Source organism: Desmodus rotundus, chromosome X (genome assembly GCF_022682495.2).
Source record: "Desmodus rotundus isolate HL8 chromosome X, HLdesRot8A.1, whole genome shotgun sequence".
Taxonomy (NCBI): Eukaryota; Metazoa; Chordata; class Mammalia; order Chiroptera; family Phyllostomidae; genus Desmodus; species Desmodus rotundus.
Window position 1 is genome coordinate 36402971 of NC_071400.1, and position 21515 is coordinate 36424485.

The following is a 21515-nucleotide window of genomic DNA, read 5'->3' on the forward strand; positions in this document are numbered from 1 at the left end:
GTCTGATAAACTGTTCCCATAGTATGAAGTTAGCTCGCATACGCAGAACTATGTTATGTTATGTAAGGTTTTTGCAGTTTTCTGGCTTTGGTCCCCTCTAGTACTTAAACAGGTAAGGGCTTCCCACTAGAGAGGTATGCAGCTTGTGGCATGTATGGTCGCCCACCTGTGCATAAAGGCATATCCAGCATCCTCATGTTTTCTTCCATCTGCATATTTTCTTCCATCTATGGGACGCAAGAGTGGATCTGCTCGGCCTTGATTGGTTGCAATACACCTCCCTTCTCCTGACTCCATTTCTATTTGGAATTAGTGGAGCCCCATGACCTAAAGAGGATTCAATTACACATAATTCCTTTGCTATGCTCTATTTTGATTTGAGCAGATTACAGATTTTCTAAATGATGAAAGATTAGACAAATGAAAAATTAAATAAGTAAATTGCTCTTGGATGGTGAGGACATACTTCCAGGACTCCCGAGACTCTCTTCACAGTGTAGAGGTAAGTGGCTGCTAACTGAAATGAGTGCAGAAGCACGATGCCACATCATGACTCAAAGCAGTCTCAGAACAACTGGTTCCACTTACTTGGGAAGCAGGTAAGAAAAACCCTTTCAGAAAGTCTATCTGTTGTTAAAAGAGGGGGAAAACCCACACAACTTTTTAGCTATAGATTCATTTCTGTCTGTGGAGTAGAAATAATACCTGACAATTAGCATATGTCCATCTTGTTTTAGAGAGAATCAAGAATATTCTCTTCGAAGCCACCATGCATTCTGTTTTCACAGGGTAAAACAAAAGGGAAATTGAGCAGAAAGAATCAAAGAGAAATAAAATTTTAGTTTTTCAAAAAGACACGAGTCAAATAATAAGCCAAGAGATTTTCTCTTCCTACCCTTTAATTTGTCTTTCTCTCATTTTAAGCCATGTGTTCCTGTGTTCTAGCTTATCTTCACAATAAATAGCACTGATGCTTATCAACACAATTATTTTCATAGAAAAACAAGAGTCATTGGGGTAACTTAGCTTGATAGGAGTGGAAGCTGATTCAATTTCCCTAAAAATTGCACTCAGTGTCTCTCTCTAAAAAAAAAAAGATGGAAAAGATTCTGAATGAGTTAGTGTAAACAGTTTTGCTATAGTGTGTACCATCACTTGAAAAAGATGGCACTCAGTTTTAAAACCCAGAAGAATATTGTACTCTGTCTTTATAAAACAAAACAAAACAAAAACAAACAAAAATCCCTGCTGTCCTTTCCAATGGTTATTTAGGCAGTAAACACACGTTTGTAGCACATTAGAGAATAATTAAACTCACTGGGTCATCTCCATTTTGAAGCCACCTTGATTTAGTGCTGCATAGGGAAGTAATTAGATGAATTTGAAACCATATTCTTAGGGGAGAGGAATAGGGCAGAATGTATTCCAAGGGATTGCAGGCAGCCTCAGCTACCACTATTACACAGAAAAGAATCTAAAAATAAAAGTGGCGAGAAGGCTGCAGAATACTTTGTACTCTGTAGCTTACAGCCTGGCTTGTCAGTCTAGTGTTTTGCTAGCAAATTCTGGGAATTTTCTACCCTCTGATCAGGAAGTGCTTTGTAAAAAGCCTAATTCTAGCTGTCCACAGCTGAAAGAGATTATAAACTTGGCTTTTAGGGGCATGGGGCTTTAATCTTTTTTTTTTTTTTTTTACAGTGTTTCTCTGGTGTTTCCTATGCCCACATTCCTAAATCAAGTTTGGAATGTGTAAATGGAAGGATAAAATCATTTCCACTGGAAAGTTCGCTTTCACAAATAAGCAAAACTCAAAATGCATGGACACAGAAACAGTATAGTAATTATGAGTTCAGATCCTGTAATCAAATAGACCTGAGTTGGCACCCCCTATCTACTGTGTGCTGCTTAGAGTTAGCTCCCAGTTTAGTTCCCTTTCCAGCTCATGACCAAGCCCCATGGCAAGCAGGAGCTGGGCTATAAGTAGAAACTGCAAGCATCTTGAGTCCTGGCTAGGTAGCTACATTGGTTAGAGCATTGTTCCCATATGCCAAGGCTGTAGGTTCAATCTCTGGTTAGGGTACCTACAAGAAGCAGCCAATAAATGCATAAATAAGTGGAACAACAAATAGATCCCCCCCCCCAACTGGCCAATACAATTAAAAAAAAAAAAAAACAACTTGCCCTGGCTGGTGTAGTTCAGTGGATTGAGCGCTGGCCTGCAAACTGAAGGTCTATCTGTTCAATTCCCAGTCCAGGTACCTGCCTGGGTTGCAGTCCAGGTCCCCAGTGGGGGGGCACATGAGAAACAATCACACATTGATGTTTCTCTCCCTCTCTTTTTCCTTCCCTTCCCCTCTCTCTAAAAGTAGGTAAATCAAATATTAAAAAAACCTGCAAACACATTTTTGCTGAAAATACTAACATGATTGGCACAGAGCCTGAAGTTCCTACATCAGGAGGTGGGGCTAAGCATCAGAGAACCAGGTCATTGCCATGAAGTGTACTCATCTGCACTTACAGTTCCTGAGGCTGGGGAAAATTAAAATTGGGAAAACATGTCTTGACAATTCTCTCTCTTTAAGGGCAGAGGCTATGTCCAATTATGTTTTGTAGTCTTGCTGGTGCTTTGCTAGAGGTCTGGCTCATGGTGGGCACTGAACAAGTGACTGAATGGAGCATACAAGTCAGAGAGCTAGGACAGTCCAGGAAAGAGATTGAGGCTAAGTTACCTATGTTTTCCAGACAACAACAGAGAGGTGTGGGGCAGAAAGCTGGTTGGGAAATACTCTGGGAGTTCAAAACAAGATAAATCTGGAGATAAAGATGCAATGGCATGATGCCACTGACTACTAATGCATGTACTCATGACTAAAGAAAACTGGATTTAATGCTCATGAGACAAAGTTCAATGTGTTATATGGAATATAAGGAAAATACATGGGCCTTGTTAAGGAGTCACTATCACCTTGGACTTTCAGAAGTATTTTTTCCCATATGACCCACTCTTCCCTCCTGGTGCATTTTCTTCAAGCCTCTGGGAAGGCACTTCTGGTTCCACTGCTTCCTTGGCCATGGGGAGAATAGCTTGGTGACCTGCAGAACTCTCCCTGACCCAGAGTCTCTGGACTCCTCTGAGGAAGATAATTGTCTTTGAAAGGGCAGGCCTTGAAGCAATCTTGGCATGCCAGGATAGAATCATCAAAAACAGCCATGAGGCATGGGACTGTGCAGGAAAAGCAGAAATTTTTAATGGTTTTGTGCACCTGCTAGCAACCACTTATTCACCTGCTCATTAGTGTGTTGGCTGGATTTTTTAAAAATGAGACTTTCACTAGGTGAAAGCTTTTGGCAAATGAGGTATAGAAGCTTTCTTCTATGCCTTCCATGGACCTTCAGGCTACCCTAAAATTATCCAGGCCTTTGATATTCCCTTCCTTATTTCTTGCCACTTGGTGTCTTATCATTCCAATTTTTAACTGCAGTGGTTTTTATCTGCTGAGTTGTTCCTGGCAGAATTACCTCTCGCAGCACAAACATGCTCTAGAGACAGTGACATGACCATTTGTGCAATGGACCACAGGACTTCTGCATATCCACTGCATGCGTGCAGCTTGAGCACTGCAGAGCATGCTGGTACAGTCTTCAGCATTCACAGTGCTGCACAAGTGGCCCCCTCAACTACATCTCCCACACCCTACATGCAGACAGTGTCCTGTAGGAGTTAGGAACACTAGTGTCTGACTCTTTGACTCCAAATTCTGATTCTTTCCTTTATGACCTGTGAGACATTGGGCTAGTCACTTACTGTATTTTGTTGTGTATAGTGCTCACCCATGTTTTTGGTTAAAACTTTCAGAAAAAAAATTCTTTTATTTATTTACTTATATTTATAAACAAAACCGATTATCATTTTCCACATTATTATCTTGCACATGGATATCATTATAGTTTTCTAGAGTTATACTTTTAAAAAATAAGAATAAATAAAAGAATTAAAAAACATTTCTGTTATTACAAAATTAGTACTACCCATGTATAAGGTGCACCCGTATTTTTCCCTCAAAAATTTCAGCAAAAGGGGGTTTGAAGATGGCGGCGAGATAGGTGTGAGCGGAGTCCAATTCCTCTCAACGCCAGTGAAATACCTAACTGATCTGAGGAGCAGAGCAAACAGCCAACAGTATTGCAGCATAAATGAAGATCAGAGACCAAAGATAGAGGACATTGAAAGATCAGACGGTGAGACAAGAAAACCTAGAGTGCTGAAAAGACGAGAGTTAGACCATGTTACACCCATAAACGTCAGCTCAAGACCAGTGAGCACAGGAGATTAAGGAGACAGCACCACTGAATCCCATTGGCATTCTACCATAGAAGTTCATATCATAAATCCAGGAAGTCAGAATAGATCAATTTAAGAAGCAGAGGCTAACAACAAGAGTCTCACAAACAATGGGAAGAAAAAGAAACAATTCCCAAATGAAAGGAAAGGAGAAAGCCTCAGAACGAATGCTAACTGAAAAAGAGGCAAGTCAACTATCAGCTACTGAGTTCAAAGCAATGGTCATCAGAAAGCTCACTGAGCTCTCTGAGCTCACAGAGAACTACCAGAAACTACAGGGAAATTACAATGAACTCACTGCAAACTATATCAACATGAAAAAGGAAATAGAAACTATCAACAAGGGCCAAGAGGAAATGAAGAATAAAATTTCGGAATTGAAGAACACAGTAGAAGGAATGAAAAGCAGACTTGATGAAGCAGAGGATTGGATCAGCGAGCTGGAGGACAAAGTAGAAAAAAACACCCAGAAAGAGCAAGAAAAGGAAAAGAGGCTCAGAAAGAATGAAGAGGCAATAAGGGAAATGCAGGACAACATGAAACGTAACAATGTCCATATAATAGGAATACCAGAAGGAGAAGAAGAAGAGCAAGGGATAGAAAAACTGTTTGAAAAAGTAATGATGGAAAATTTCCCTAATCTGAGGAGAAAAAAAGTCACAAAAATCCAGGAAACACAGAGAGTCCCAAGCAAGAGGAACCCAAAGAGGCCCACTGCAAGACACATCATAATTAAAATGGCAAATTTCCAAGACAAAGAGAGGATCTTAAAGGCAGCAATGGAGAAAAAGGAAGTAACATACAAGGGAGCCCCAGTAAGGTTAGCAACTGACTTCTCAATGGAGACGCTCCAAGCCAGAAGAGAATGGCAAAAAATATTCCAAGTAAGGAGAACCAGAGACCTGCAACCAAGACTACTTTACCCAGCAAGGCTCTCAGTCAAGATAAAAGGCCAAATAAATAGTTTCCCAGACAAAAGAAGTCTAAAAGAATACACTTGCACCAAACCAGCTCTGCAAGAGATGCTAAAGGGACTGCTTTAAGGAAAGGAAGGAAAAGAGAAAGGGAGAGGAACACACATAGGCAAAAATGGCAATGAATAACTACCTATCGATAATAACCTTAAATGTAAGTGGATTGAATGCTCCCATCAAAAGACATAGAACAGCTGAATGGATAAGAAAACATGACCCACACATATGCTGCCTACAAGAGACCCATCTCAGGACAAAAGACTTACACAGACTGAAAGTGAAGGGATGGAAACAAATTTTCCAAGCAAACGGACAGGAAAAAAAAGCAGGGGTAGTAATACTCATATCAGACAAAATAGACTTCCAAAGAAGGGCCATAAAGAGAGACCCAGAAGGCCACTTCATAATACTCAAAGGAAGAATCCACCAAGAAGACATAAACATTGTAAATATATATGCATCCAACATAGGAGCACCCAAATACATTAAGAAAATCTTGTAGGACTTCAAGAAAGATATTGACACCAACACAATTATGGTAGAGGATTTTAACACCCCACTGTGAAAAAGGGACAGGTATTCCAAACAAAATATCAAGAAGGATATTGTGTCACTTAACAATACCCTAGAGGAAATGGACTTAACTGATATATGTATAGAGCTTTTCATCCCAACTAAGCAAAATATTAATTCTTTTCAAGTGTACATGGAACATATTCAAAAATAGACCACATGATAGGACACAAAGCAAGCCTCAACAAATTCAAGAAAATTGAAATCATATCAAGCATTTTTTTGGAACACAAGGGACTGAAACTAGAAACCAACCCCAAAGGAAAAAACCCAAAACACTCAAAATCATGGAAACTGAATAGCATGCTATTAAACAATGAATGGGTCAAGAACGAGATTAGGGAAGAAATCAAAAACTTTGTGGAAGCAAATGCAAATGAACTCAAAACAACCCAAAACCTATGGGACACGGCAAAAGCACTCCTGAGATGGAAGTTCATAGCAATACAGGCCTACCTTAAAAAGATAGAAACATTTCAAACAAACAACCTAACCCAACACCTACAAGAACTGGAGGAACAACAAGAAAGACAGCCCAGAGCAAGCAGAAGGAAGGAAATAACCAAGATCAGAGCAGAGTTAAATGAGATAGAGGCTAAAAGCACAATATTAAGGATCAATGAATCCAGGAGCTGGTTCTTTGAAAAGATAAACAAAATTGACAAGCCTTTAAGTAGGCTCATCAAGAAGAAAAGAGAGAGGATCCAAATAAACACAATTGAAAATGAAAGAGGAGAGATTACAACTGATACCACAGAAATATAAAGGATTGAAAGAAATTACTGCGAAGATCTGTATGCTAAGAAATTTGAAAACCTAGATGAAATGGACACATTTCTAGAAAAATATAATCTTCGAAAACTGAATGAAGAAGAAGCAGAAAACCTGAACAGACCAATAACAGCAGAGGAAATTGAAGCAGTCATCAAAAAACTCCCAACACACAAAAGCCCTGGACAAGATGGTTTCACAGGATAATTCTACAAAGCATTTAAGGAAGAGCTAACCCCTATCCTTTACAGACTATTCGAAAAAATCAAAACTGATGGAAGACTCCCAAACTCTTTTTATGAAGCCAGCATCATCCTAATCCCAAAACCAGATAAAGACACAACAAAGAAAGAAAACTTCAGGCCAATATCGCTGATGAACATAGATGCTAAAATTCTCAACAAAATATTAGCAAACCGCATCCATCAATACATTAAAAAGATCATCCACCATGACCAAGTTGGATTCATCCCAGGGATGCAGGATGGTACAATATTCACAAATCAATAAACATAATACATCACATCAATAACTGCAAAGACAAAAATCACATGATAATATCAATAGATGCAGAAAAAGCATTTGATAAGACACAGCACCCATTTCTGATAAAAACACTCAGCAAAGTGGGAATAGAGGGAGCATTCCTCAACATAATAAAGGCCATATATGAGAGACCTACAGCCAACATCACACTCAATCGACAAAAATTAGAGCTTTCCCACTAAGATCAGGAACAAGACAAGGATGCCCTCTCTCACCACTCCTATTCAACAAAATATTGGAAGTCCTAGCCACAGCAATCAGACAAGAAAAAGCAATAAAAGGCATCCAAATTGGAAAGGAGGAAATGAAACTGTCACTGTTTGCAGATGACATGGTAGGGTACATGGAAAATCCTATAGAGTCCACCAAAAAACTACTGAACTTAATGAATGAATTTGGCAAAACGGCTGGATACAAAGTCAATACTCAGAAATCAAAGGCATTCCTGTACACCAACAATGAAACTGCAGAAACAGAAATCAGGAAAAAAATCCCATTTGATATAGCAACAAGAAAAATAATGCACCTAGGAATAAACCTAACTAAGGAGGTAAAAGACCTGTACTCAGAAAACTACACAACACTGAAGAAAGAAATTAAGGAAGACACAAACAAATGGAAGCATGTACCATGCTCATGGATTGCAAGAATTAACATCATCAAAGTGGCCATACTACCCAAAGCAATTTATAGATTCAATGCAATCCCCATTAGAGTACCCATGACATATTTCACAGATATAGAACAAACATTTCAGAAATTTACATGGAACCTTAAACGACCCTGAATAGCTGCAGCAATTTTGAGAAAGAAGAACAAAGCAGGAGGGATCACAATACCTGATATCAAACTGTATTACAAGGCCACTGTAATCAAAACAGCCTGGTACTGGGATAAAAACTGGCACATAGACCAATGGAACAGAACAGAGAGCCCATAAATAAACTCAAGTCTTTATGGTCAATTAATATTTGACAAAGGAGGCAGGAGTATAAAATGGAGCAAAAAGAGCCTCTTCGACAGATGGAATTGGGAGATCTGGACAGCTACGTGCAAAAAAAACCCTTGATCACCAACTTATGACATACACGCAAATAAACTCAAGGTGGATAAAATACTTAAATATAAGTTGTAACACCATAAAAGTCCTTGAGGAAAACACTGGCAGGAAAATCTCAGACATTCCATGCAGCAACATCCTCACAGACATGTCCCCTAAAGCAAGGGACATAAAGGAAAGAATAAAGAAATGGGACCTCATCAAAATAAAAAGCTTCTGCATGGCTAAAGAAAACAGCACTAAATTACAAAGTGAACCAACAGTATGGGAAAACATATTTGCTAATGATACCTCAGACAAGGGCCTGATCTCCAAAATATATAAAGAACTCACACGAATCCACTCCGGGAAGACAAACAACCCAATTAAAAAATGGGCAAAGGACTTGAACAGACACTTCTCCAAGGAAGACATACAGAGGGCCCAGAGACATATGAAAAGCTGCTCAGCATCACCAGCCATGAGAGAGATGCAAATTGAAACCACAATGAGGTAACATCTCACACCAGTCAGAGTGGCCCACATAAACAAATCCACAAACAAATGTTGGAGAGGATGCTGAGAAAAGGGAACCCTAGTGCACTGTTGGTGGGAATGCAGACTTGTGAGGTCACTGGGGAAAACAGTATGGAATTTCCTCAGAAAACTAAAAATGGAACTGCCCTTTGACCCAGCAATTCCGCTGCTGGGATTATACCCTAAGAACCCTGAAACACCAATCCAAAAGAACCTGTGCACCCCTATGTTCATAGCAGCACAATTTACAATAGCCAAGTACTGGAAGCAACCTAAGTGCCCATCAGAAATGAGTGGATCCAAAAACTATGGTATATTTACACCATGGAATTCTATGCAGCAGAGAGAAAGAAGGAGTTTATACCCTTTGCAACAGCATGGATGAAACTGGAGAGCATTATGCTATGTGAAATAAGCCAGGCGGTGAGGGACAAATACCATATGATCTCACCTTTAATTCCAACATAATCTATAGAAGAAAAAAGCAAACAAAATATAACCAGAGACATTGAAGTTGAGAACAATCTAACAATAGCTGGGCCAGGGGGGCAGTGGGAAGAGGAGATTACAGGAACTACTATGGAGTACACATGGACAAAACCAAGGGGAAGGGTGGAGGTGGGGGTGGGAAGTGGGTTCAGTTTGGGTGGGGTGGAGGGATGGGGAGAAAAGGCATACAACTGTACTTGAATAACAATAAAAATTTTTAAAAATTTTCAGCCAAAAGATGTGTATTATACTCGGCAAATACAGTAACTTCCCTCAGCTTGAGTTTCCTTGTTAATAGCATGGGAGAAAATAACGTCTGCCACCTCATCTCTTTGTAGGGATTAATTTTGGTAATCCACGTAAAGCGCTTGGCATGGTGGCTGGCAAACAAGAAGTGCTCTACAAATGTTAACTCTTATTTTAGAATTCATAGAATCATTGAGATCCTTTGGGATTTTATTTCTGTTGCTCCAACTTTGGACTTTTCCATTTGGTTTTCTTGGCATAGTTCCTGGGGGATGGGGCTTTTTAGGCAGAGATTTGGGAGAAGTGAGGCAAGGCTACAAGAACCTACTTGGCAGCCTGAAGTACCTCCACCCATCCCCAAAGCTTTAGGCATAACATCGGGGATTTGGTTGCTTACAAGCAAGGAAACAGTGGTCTCTGGGCTCTGCCAGTATCTCCTGGAGTCTGAGTATTTGGTTCTGTCTACGCCTCCCCTGGCTGTTCAAGCATCTGCTTAGACTGTATTTGTCCAACTGCCAGATTCTGCAGCACTGATATGCTTATGTTCATTTGAAGCTGTTTTAGTATTTACTAGCTTAAAATAATCATTGCAATTTAAATGTGAAAAGCAACAGTAAAACAAGGGTAATGATCCAAAATCAGGCATGCAAAATCAGGAATTATCAAGCTTCTAACTGTATACCAAAACAAATGTGTATTTAGAAGTTAAGGTAGCAATAGAAAATTCTACAGAATGAGCCGACTAACTTCACCATGGGCAGCAAATTATAATTTTTGACAAATCTCTAGCATAGTTTTATCAGCAATATCAATACAATGCTTTTAAATGCTAAGCTTCATGGAAAATGTCCTGATGTAGAACTATTTCCTTTCTTGGAAATGAATCAGAAGCTATCTTTGGTCCTTGTTTCTGAAAAATGTATTGAGAATGGATGTCATGCTCTGGCTGGTTTGCTCAGTTGGTTGGACTACTGTCCCAAGCATCAAAAGGTTGCAGGTTCGATTTCTGATCAGGGCACACACCTAGGTTGTGGGTTTGGTCCCTGGTTGGAGCAAGTACGGGAGACAACCAATTGATGTTTTCCTCTCTCTCTCCCTCTCTTCATCTCTCTAAAATCAATAAAAATATCCTTGAGTGAGGATTTAAAAAATCATAAAAAAAGAATGGATGTTAAAAGAAAGACTAATTAATATTTAAAAAAATAAGGCTTCATTTTAAATACCAACTGATCTAAACACTTTCTAATAAATGCAATAAAAAATACAAACAAATAAATTTTATGGACTCAAAGATATTGTCTGGACCACTCTTAGGTATCAAAGGGGCTCTAAAGAACCTTTCACAATTCACAAAAGAGTATGAAAAAAGAGCACATCATCCTGTCACCTGCTTCAATGACATACACTAGTGACTCCCCAGGCTGCATAGGCCTTTAAGATGGAGCTAGACTCTAAGGAAGAATGATCTGAAGAATGAAGAGAGAGTTGGTAGGCAAAGCTTAGAATCTTCTTAGAAAGTCCAAAATAACTCCAGATGGCCCCAAGGGTGTCTACTTTCAGAAACTCAGGTGACACAGTAACTATAACTGGAAAGAGATGTCCAAGAATTTTGGACACCTACAGATGATCAGAATTTATTGGAAGGGGTTTAGAAATTAAACAGCATAAGTCTGGATGGTCCTTAAATGGTGAATGTAAGAGGCCCTGGCCTAGTGATTATTCAACCTGCACTCAGGAAGTAGGCTTAGCTCCCTGAGAATCTCCCTCCACCTTCACTCATAATGTCTATGCTGATCTCCAGTGGCTTCCATATAGCTTTAGCAAGAAGTTTCAAGTCATGTTACTATACAGGCATACCTCATTTTATTGCACTTTGCTTGATTGTGCTTCATAGGTGTGTTTTATACACTGCAGATAAACCCTCCACCAGCAAAATAATTACAACTCACTTTATTGTGATACTTGCTTTATTATAGTGGTATGTAACCAAACCCACAATATTTTCAAGCTTTGCCTGTAGTTCCATTTATAAGAAGGTGAGCTAAGTTTTGATTATCACTTTTACTCTAAATCTTGACCTTCAGGCCACCTAGAAAATTCAAAAAAAGTAAAGTTTTAAACATTACCCAGTCTAAACCTCTATATTTAATACACAAGGAAATGCAGCGAAGAGAGGAAGATTGATTTGTTTGAGGTCACAGAGCTAGTCCACAACAGGGCCTGGGATAGGATTCAGGTGCCCTAATTCCCTACTCAAGGTTCCCTGAAGTATCCCAAAGAGTAAGATGTAGTAGCCTCACTATCCAAGACTCATGCTTAGATCACATCCAAACAAAGCATGTTTTAATGGTTTTGAGGAGCTATAGAGAGTACTGTGCACACTGCAGTGTGGAAATGCTACAGTATTTTAATAAAATTGCTACTTTTGTTTTTTCACTAAGGATTTGCCTCTGGAACCCTCTCAAGGATTTAAAATTCTCTACAGTTATGAGTAATTGTGTGTATGCATAAAAAGGCAGTACAATTTAGTAGAGGAGTTAAATATGTGATTAAGAGATATCTCGAAGCCAATGGGAAATTGTTTTAGCATAAAGAAGAGTGTTTTTGTTGTTGGAGAGAGATGTTTATTTCCTTAAGTCTTTTGATGCTTTATTAATTGCAGTAAGCATGGTTAAAAATGTTATTTTTCTCATAGGAATGGCATAGGCTTAGAAAATTTCATCTTGCTCGAAACTTCAGGAATTTAAGAATATTACATACAATATTGAGATTCATATTGCTTTTCCTCATAACCTTGATATAAAGTCCAAGTCCAATAATGACTATGTAACTGTGGTGTTGCTAGAATATGATCCTAGAAAAACCACAGAAGCGAGATGCCTTGTGAACTGTTTTGTGAGATGGCGGAGAGATATGGGAGCAGAGTCCACTTCCCACTGTGGATGGGTGGAACACTTAGCTGATCTTCTGAGGAACAGAGTGAACAGCCAATAGAATCCCAGCATATATGAAGGTCGGAGGCCAAAACTGTAGAAGACATTGAGAAATCAGACAGTATGGAGATTTCTTTGGGACAATAAAATCCTGGGACCAGCACAGGGACCAGGGCAGCTGCAGCCCCAGGCCCGGTGCCCACCTGGTCTGCCACAGGATTCTTGGGAGAGAGCTGGGTCAACAGCTCTCTACCTTACCAAAAAGGGAAGTTTGAGCAGCTCCAAGATGGACCTGGATGCTTGAAGTCACTGAGGGGAATAAGGACAAAGTGGCAAACACACAGGGGTGGTGTGGACCAGCAGAGACTGTGGACGCCAGCTGGGAAGAGTTGGGCAGTGATGGACCCTGACCTGGACAGTCCCAGGTCTGGTTGGAGAGTTGGGCTGTGTGAGAGGCCAGACCCTTGTATGGAGTGGCAGGCTTGAACAGGAGGAATTTTTCAAAAAGAAAACAAAGAGGCATTTGCTGGCTGTTTAGGGAATTCTCCCACAGCAGCCATCCCTGCCTCCCCTGATTGCACCGGAGTAGCCTCCACAACCTGGGCTGTGGGCCTGCTTCTGCTGCCAGGACTGTGGCTGCGCCCCTACCCTATCCCTGGCCACAGCGGTGGAGGGTGCCCAACCATGCCCGTGACCACAGTGGTGTGCCACCCACCCAGCCGCCCCCCATGCTCCCACGGCTACTGTAGCAGTAGGGGAGGCTGGCATGCGCCCAACACGTCACCCAGTGACTGTACTCCCACTGCAGCAACAGAGGCCTAGCGCTCATGCCTGCAGCCCCAGGGGGCAGAGAGTGCCTGACCCCACCATCCAGAGGCAATGTGTGCCGACCCCACTGTCCCGGCCACCACAACAGCAGTGGAGTCAATGCACTCACACCTGCAGCCCCAGGGATGTGCATGCCCAACCACTCAGCCCAGAGGCACTGTGTGCTGGACCCCATTGCCCAGGCCACAGCAACAGAGGAGGCATGTGCCCATGTCCATTGGGGCCGACTGGTTTGCTAAGAGGAAGGCAGACATGCCCCCCCCCACACACATGCAGAGGAGAGCAGCAGGGCTCAAGGAGTTAGCAGTGCCCAGAAAGACTTAAGTCAGTGTGTGTGGGGTGCTGAACTACCCAGAAGAGACTGTGAGAGTCCCTAGCATCTAAGACAGCAAAGAGTGAGAAGGTGGTGTGTGAATTTCCCGTGACTGGTGCACCTCAAGGACAGCACATCTGGTGGACTAAAGGTATAGGCTGGGCACAGAAGGGTACTGGAGGCCCAGCAGCAAACTGAGGAACAGGGCTGGAGGCTGGGCAACTGCAAAGAGTGCACTCAGACCTGGGCCCCATCACCACAAGACCACAGGAAGGGAGAAAAGTGACACCAAGCCCCCTCAGTCTGCTGCAGCCAGGAAGACCAGTACGAATGGCTTGGCCACTTTAAAGCCACCAAGAGGCATTTTTTTCCCTTCTTCCTTCCTTCCTTTCTTTTTCTTTTTTAATTCCTACAAGTGAGACAATAAAACTTGGAGCTGTGAAAAGACCAGAGTTACATTCTAAGAGGTGTCATCCAACAACTGAGACAGTGAGACAAATTTCACTTTGCTACTCTTGAAAACTTGCAAGCTATTGTATATTTGTACTACCATTATTTTTTCATTATTTTTATATCTTTTATTTGATTAGTTTTATTTTTTTATTTCTCTTCATTCTGTTTAGTCTTCTTTGCTTGGTTTGTTAAATTGCATTGTTTGACTGGTTTTCCCTGTTCTCTCATAGTGTATTTTTAATTTTCCTTCTTTTACCTCACTTGTGTCCCAATAGCACACTACTCTAGGCCCTATACTTTCTATTCTTGTCATTCAGCTAACATCGATTCTGTCCAATGATTGTTGCTCCAATACTATTGTAAATAATTGCTGTTCCATATAACTGTAAATACTACACAGCACCCCTCCCGGATCTTAGTTCACTTCACTGTTTCAGCAATTTTATTATTGTTGTGGTTAACTCTATTCTCTTGTGCACTACACCTATTTTCTACCCTTTATTCTCATTTTATCTCATAATCTGACCTCTCACAAGCTCACTGCTTTCTAATCCAACTCACAATCCTTCCTGCCCCAACAGGAGTCTTTTTTCCACCCTTTCTAAAGAGTGGATAGTTGGGTGAAATATCCCAGTTAACACTATACATATCTAAAAGATCTCCTATCTCTTCTCTATGGAGTGGTACTTTAAATACCATAGAATATACTCCTGCTGTCTTAATCCATTTTGTCTTCCCCCTCCAACTGATCACAAAAAATAGTGGGAGGTGGGAACAACAGTATACCTGCTAGAAGAGGAAAGCCACCAACAAAGGAAACATCAAAAGATAACAATGGAAGAAGGTGAAGGAGGCAGTGGAAGCCACACTAAACTCCAACAAGGACCGATCTGGAAATACAACTAAATGGTGGAGAAATTACCCAGAACAAACATCTGAACAATAGCAAGGGAGAAGCCTCAAAATATTGGACAGGCAGAAGAAAAAGCTTCAACACAACCTGCCCCCCCAACATGACAGAATACAAGATGTGGTGGATGGAGTGACCCTCAGTTAGCCAGCTGGAGGGAAGGACCCACCAAAGAAAGACCCAACAACAATCAAAACACAAAGACATACAGAGAACCAAGATAAATGACAGTTCAAGACCAGCAAGCTCAGGAAATTAAGGAGACTGCACCACTGAGTCTCACAGGTCTTCTACCATAGAAGTTCACACCATAAACCCATTGAGTCAGAACAGATCAATTTAAAAAGCAGAGGCTAACGAGAAGAGTCTCATGAACAATGGGAAGACAAAGAAACAATCCCCAATGAAAGGAAGGGAGGAAGCCTCAGAAAGAATGCTAAATGAAATAGAGATAAGTCAACTATCAGATATTGAGTTCAAAGCCATGGTTATAAGGAAGCTCAATGAGCTTGCAAGAGAATTACCAAAAACTACAGGGAAAATACAATGAACTCACTGCAGACTATATCAACATGAAAAAGGAAACTATCAACAAGGGCCAAGAGGAAATGAAGAATACAATTGCTGAACTGAAGAACACAGTTGAAGGAATCAAAATCAGGTTAGTTGAAGCAGAGGATAAAATCAGTGAGTTGGAGGACAAGGTAAAAAATAGTAATAAAAAAAACCAAAAAAAAAAAAAAAAACCACCCAGAAAGAGCAAGAAAAGGAAAAGAGGCCCAGAAAGAATGAAGAGGGGTTAAGGGAAATTCAGGACAACATGAAACATAATAATATCCGTGTAATAGGGATACCAGAAGGAGAAGAAGAGCAATGGATAGAAAAGCTGTTTGAAAAAAGTAATGATGGAAAACTTCACCAATTGGATGAGAGAAAATGTCACACAAATCCAGGAAACACAGAGAGTCCCAATCAAGAGGAACACAAAGAGACCCACTTCGAGACACATCATCATCAAAATGGAAAAATTCCAAGAAAAAGAGAGAATCTTGAAGGCAGCAAGGGAGAAACAGGAAGTAACATAAAAAGGAGCCCCCATAAGGCTAGCAGCTGAATTCTTAATGGAAACACTCCAAGCCAGAAGGGATAGGCAAGGAATATTCCAAGTAATGAAAACCAAAGGCCTGCAACTGAGACTACTCTGTCCGGCAAGGATCTCAATTAAAATGGAAGGCCAAATAAGGAGTTTCCAAGATAAAAGAAGCCAGAAAGAATACATCTGCTCCAAACCAGCTCTCAAGAGATGTTAAAGGGTCTGCTTTAAGAACAGGAAATAAAGTGTGTGTGTGTGTGTGTGTGTGTGTGTGTGTGTGTGTGTGTGTGTGAGAGAGAGAGAGAGAGAGGAACACAGGTATGAAAAAATGGCAATGAATAACTTCTTATCAATAATAACCTTGAAAATAAATGGATTAAATGCTCCACAACTAAAAATGTAACTGCCTTTTGATACACTAATTTCACTGCTGGAATTTTACCCTAAGAATCCTGAAACACCAATTCAAAACAACCTGTGCACCCCAATGTTCATAGCAGCACCATTTACAATAGCCAAGTGCTGGAAGCAACCTAAGTTCCCTTCAGTAATAGAGGGGATTAAAAAACCATGGTACATTTTCACAATGGAATACTAAGCAGCAGAAAGAAAGAAGGAGCTCTTACCCTTTACAAAGCATTGATGGAGCTGGGGAACATTATGCTAAATGAAATAAGCCAGGTGGTGAAAGACAAATACCATATGATTATACCTATAAGTGGAACTTAATCAACAAAACAAAGAAGCAAGCAAAATATAACCATAGTCATTGAAATAAAGAACAAACTGACAGTAACCAGAGGGCAAGAGGGAGATAATGGGGAAAAAAAGGAGTAGGATTGTCAAGGAACATGTATAAAGGACATATGGACAAAGCAAAAGGGGGTTAGGATGGAGGATGGGAGGTAGGGATGTATGGGTTGGGGGCTATTGGTGAGGGGAAAATGGAGACAACTGTACTTGAATAACAATAAAGATAAAGAAAAAATACAAAATAAAAAATGAAAAGGGAATCAAATGAATGGGATAATATATTTTTCAATGAAACCTTGGGCAAGGGTTTGATCTCCAAAATATATATAGAGCTCACAGGACTCCACACCAGGAAGTCAAACAATCCAATCAATAATTTCAAAGGACGTGAACAGACACTTCTCCAATGAGGACAAACAGGGGCCCCAGAGATTTGTGAAAGGATGCTAAACATCAGTAGCCATCAGGAGATGCAAATTAAAGCCACAATGAGATACCCCTTCACACCAGTCAGAATGGCCATCATAAACCATTCACCAAACAACATGTGCTGGCAAGGTTGTGGAGAAAAGGGAACCCTAGTGCCCTGGTGGTGGGAATGCAGACTGGTGCAGCTACTGTAGAAAACAGTACCCTGCGGCCCCACATTCACACACAGATATACCAAGAGGGCTGGACTCAGTGGCAGAGAGGCCCACACAGGCACACAGACAAAACAGGAAGAACAGCGGGGAGCGAAGTAGACCGTGTAACCAATGGCTCCAGTGCTGTGAAATAAAGCCTCAAACGTCTGAGTGAAAACACCTGTGAGGGTTGGGGAGGCCACAGGAGAAACTCCCAGCCTCACAGGAGAGTTCGTTGGAAAGACCCACAGGGGCCTAGAGTGTGCACAAGCCCACCCACATGGGAATCAGCACCAGAGGGGCCCAATTTGATTGTGGGTAGCAGAGGGAGTGACTGCAATCCGACAGAGAGTGAAGCAAGGGCCATTGCTCCCTCTCGGCCCCTCCCCCACATAGTGTCCCAGCTCAGCGACCAGTGTTACCCTGCCCCAGTGAACACCTAAGGCTCCACCTCTTTATGTAATAGGCAAGCCAAGACACACACACAAAAAAAGGCCGAAATGAAAGAAAAGATCAAAGCTCCAGAAAAAATACAACTAAGCAACAAAGAGATAACCAACATAACTGATGCACAGTTCAAAACACTGGTAATCAGGAAGCTCACAGAATTGGTTGAATTTGGTCGCAAATTAGATGAAAAAATGAAGGCTATGCTAAGAGGAACAAAGGAAAATGTACAGGGAACCAATAGTGATGGGAAGGAAACTGGGACTCAAATCAACCGTGTGGACCAGAAGGAAGAAAGAAACATCCAACCAGAAAAGAACGAAGAAACAAGAATTAAAAAAAATGAGGAGAAGCTTAGGAACCTCCAGGACATCTTTAAATGTTCCAACATCTGAATTATAGGGGTGCCAGAAGGAGAAGAGGAAGAACAAAAAATTGAAAACTTATTGGAACAAATAATGAAGGAGAACTTCCCCAATCTGGCAAAGGAAATAGGCATCCAGGAAGTCCAGGAAGCTCAGAGAGTCCCAAAGAAGCTGGACCCAAGGAGGAACCCACCAAGGCACACCATAATTACATTACCCAAGATTACACAGAAAGAGAGAATCTTAGAAGCAGCAAGAGAAAAGGACACAGTTACCTACAAAAGGGTTCCCATAAGACTGTCAGCTGATATCTCAAAAGAGACCTTACAGGCAAGAAGGGGCTGGAAAGAAGTACTTGAAGTCATGAAAGGCAAGGACCTACATCCAAGATTACTGTATCCAGCAAAGCTATCATTTAGAATGGAAGGGCAGACAAAGTGCTTCCCAGATAAGGTCAAGTTAAAGGAGTTCATCATCACCAAGCCCTTATTATAGGAAATGTTAAAGGGACTTATCTAAGAAAAAGAAGATAAAAATATGAACAGTAAAAATGACAGCAAACTCACAGTTATTAACAACCACACTTGAAACAAAAACAAAAGCAAACTAAGCAAACAACTAGAACAGGAACAAAACCACAGAAATGGAGACCACATGGAGCGTTATCAACAGGGGAGTGGGAGAAGGAGGGAGGGGGGAAAGGTACAGAGAATAAGTATCATAAATGGTAGGTAGAAAATAGACAGAAGGAGGGTAAGAATAGTATAGGAAATGTAGAAGCCAAAGAACTTATAAGTATGACCCATGGACAAGAACTATAGGGGGGGTAATGTGGGAGGAAGGGGGTGGGCAGCAATGAAGAGGGGGAAATGGGACAACTGTAATAGCAAAATCAATAAATATATTTTAAAAAAGACTTTAAAAATGTTTGTTTTCTAATACCAAAAGAAATATATAGTAGGATATTTGAGAAATATGGAAAAGTATGAAAGATAAATAAAAATGCCACCACATAGAGCATTAACATGAATGTTTATTTTTCCTAGTTAGATATTTTGCATTCATACTCTTCTTTCAGTTTTGTATTCTGCTATTTTTATTCATTTACATTGCAAACAATCTCTCTGTTATTAAGTATTCTTCTAGAACATTTGTTATAATGGCTGCAGTATATTCTATGACATAGGCATTCATAATTTAAACATTTGTTTACTGTTGGTCATTTATGTTAAGACTTTCTCTATAGACAAGCTAAAATATCATGAGAAAAAGTATAGTCATGATATTTACCTTTCCATCAAATCATAGTTTCATGAGTTAATAGGAGTGGAATTAAGTGAGCAGTTATCAACTTCATTTTTTCCCTCCTCCATCTTTGTGAAATCACCGTATATCTTCTATCTAAAATAAAGTTTATACACTTCCTTCTGAAAAATAATCCCAGAGAAGCAGTACATATTTTTAAAAAAGATCTGAGCTCTTGAGCAAACACAGTTTTGCTACTCTCCTCTTTCTTCTTCTTCTTTTTTAATCCTTTAAGATAACACAGCAGGGACAAAACACTTGAAAGAAAATACTGGTATAAAAGCTACACATCTTTTATAGATAATGCTGCTACATCTTTTTTGAAATTGGACTCTACCTGTACTTTACATTTTGTTGGAACTGAATTTATTAAGATCACATATAGATGGAAGTAATATGGGGAACTGAGAATAGATATATCCTACTTTCTTCATCTTTATTCCTATTAAAAAGTGATTTGGAAATCCCCAAATTAGAGAATAAAAAAAATTTATAACAGGTTCTGAATTCTCAGAATACTTGGTTTAAAGGTTTGCTGCTGTGTAAATGAATCACCCAAACTTTATAAAATGTTTCATCATTAATCATTATAAAAAAATACCCTTAACAATTCATAAGCTCAAAATAATACTATTTTATTCCTCCATATTTATTAAAACTGTAGTATTTTGACTACATCTGGAAACAAAGAAAACTGAAAAAGTTTACATTCTTTCAAAGCTCTATTTAGCCATATCCATTGGATGACATTTATTAGCAGAGGGAAAACTCGGTAAGTAGATTTTCTTTTACCCTAAAGGGGAATAGGACTTTTGTATATGTTTCTGCATAGAACATATACATAACTCCATACAGAATTATGTGCTGTTGTACATCAAGTGTGACAATATAGGTTCCTAAAATTTCCTGCCATCTTGGGTCTCTTTCAAAGTATTCCATGTCTCCATTTCAAAGTCACAGATGAGAAAACTGAGGGCAGCATGGTTCATTGGTGAGATCAAGGTCACATCTGTGCTAAAACAAAGTTTTGAGGATAACTAAGTGCCCCTGGGTTTCCAATCAGTTGCTAAGCCAATGAGTGACTATGTTTTCCAGGCAGAGTGTATTTCTTTTCTTTTTTAGTATTGTTCAATTACAGTTGTCCCATTTTTCCCCATTGCTCTCATGTGCTTTACCAACTCCCCCTCTCCTAGTTCAATCTTCCCCCCACCCATGTTTTCCTTGTCCATGGGTCCTTTATACATGATCCTTGACTTGACCCTACCCTTCTTTCCCCCATTACCTCCCTCCCCTGGCCCCTCTACTAATGCTCAGTTTGTTCTTTATTTCCATGTTTGTGGTTCTATTTTTCTCCCATGTTTGTTTTGTTGATTGAGTTCCACTTATAAGTGAGATCATATGGTATTTGTCTTTCACCACCTAGTTTATTTCATTTATTGTAATGATCTCCAGTTCCATCCATGATGTTTTGAAGGGTAGGAGTTCCTTCTTTCTTTCTGCTGCATAGTATTCCATTGTGTAAATGTACCACAGTTTTTTTGACCCACTCATTTAGTGATGGGCACGTAGGCTGTTTCCAGCACTTGGCTATTGTAAATTGTGCTGCTATGAAGATTGGGGTACATAGGTTCCTTTGAATTAGTGTTTCAGGATTCTTAGGGTATAATCCCAGCAGTAGAATCACCAGGTAAAAAGGCAGGTCCATTTTTAGTGTTTTGAGGAAAATCCATACTGTTTTCCACAGTGGCTGCAACAGTCTGCATTCCCACCAAGAATGCACTAATGTTCCCATTTCTCCACAACCTCTCCAGCACTTGTTGTTTGTTGATTTGCTTATGATGGCCATTTTGACCCATGTGAAGTGGTATCTAATTGTGATTTTAATTTGCATCTCTCTGATGGCTAGTGATGCTGAGCATCTTTTCATATGTCTCTGGGCCCTCTGTATGTCCTCCCTGAAGAAGTGTCTGTTCAG

At 40.2% G+C, this 21515-nt stretch overlaps 1 pseudogene; it reads left to right on the plus strand.

Moving 5' to 3' along the window:
- The first annotated feature begins 539 nt into the window (after positions 1-539).
- LOC112321341 (anaphase-promoting complex subunit 10-like) overlaps positions 540-21515 on the plus strand; it is a 28984-nt pseudogene continuing 8008 nt past the window's right edge.